Here is a 380-nt window from a genome sequence, read left to right on the forward strand (position 1 = left end):
GGACAGGTGTGGTGCATTGCTGTTCATGTTTGGGATTTTTCACCTATAAAGCAAACAAGCATAGTTCTAACAAGATCTGAACATAGCTGTTAGAAAGAGTTTCAATTTATTCTTGATGAACAATAAAATAGCTATTAAGAAGCAGTAAAATAGTATCTAGGTCGTGCAACAGATAACCGCAAATTATATTAGTGACACCGTAGTTTTGGGACTCTGGTTTCAGTCAGCATTCGAGGTCCTATCTACTACCTTTTTGTTTTGTTTTCACGAGCGACATGACAACCCGACCCGCGATATTAACGCCCAAAGCCTCCCGACGAGGGCTGAGCCCTCAGCGGGGTCAGAGCTGGAAAAAAAAAACTCTAGAAAGACAAAGAAAC

The sequence above is a fragment of the Aptenodytes forsteri genome, unplaced genomic scaffold (genome assembly GCF_000699145.1).
Source record: "Aptenodytes forsteri isolate BGI_AS27 unplaced genomic scaffold, ASM69914v1 Scaffold15, whole genome shotgun sequence".
NCBI classification, from domain to species: Eukaryota; Metazoa; Chordata; class Aves; order Sphenisciformes; family Spheniscidae; genus Aptenodytes; species Aptenodytes forsteri.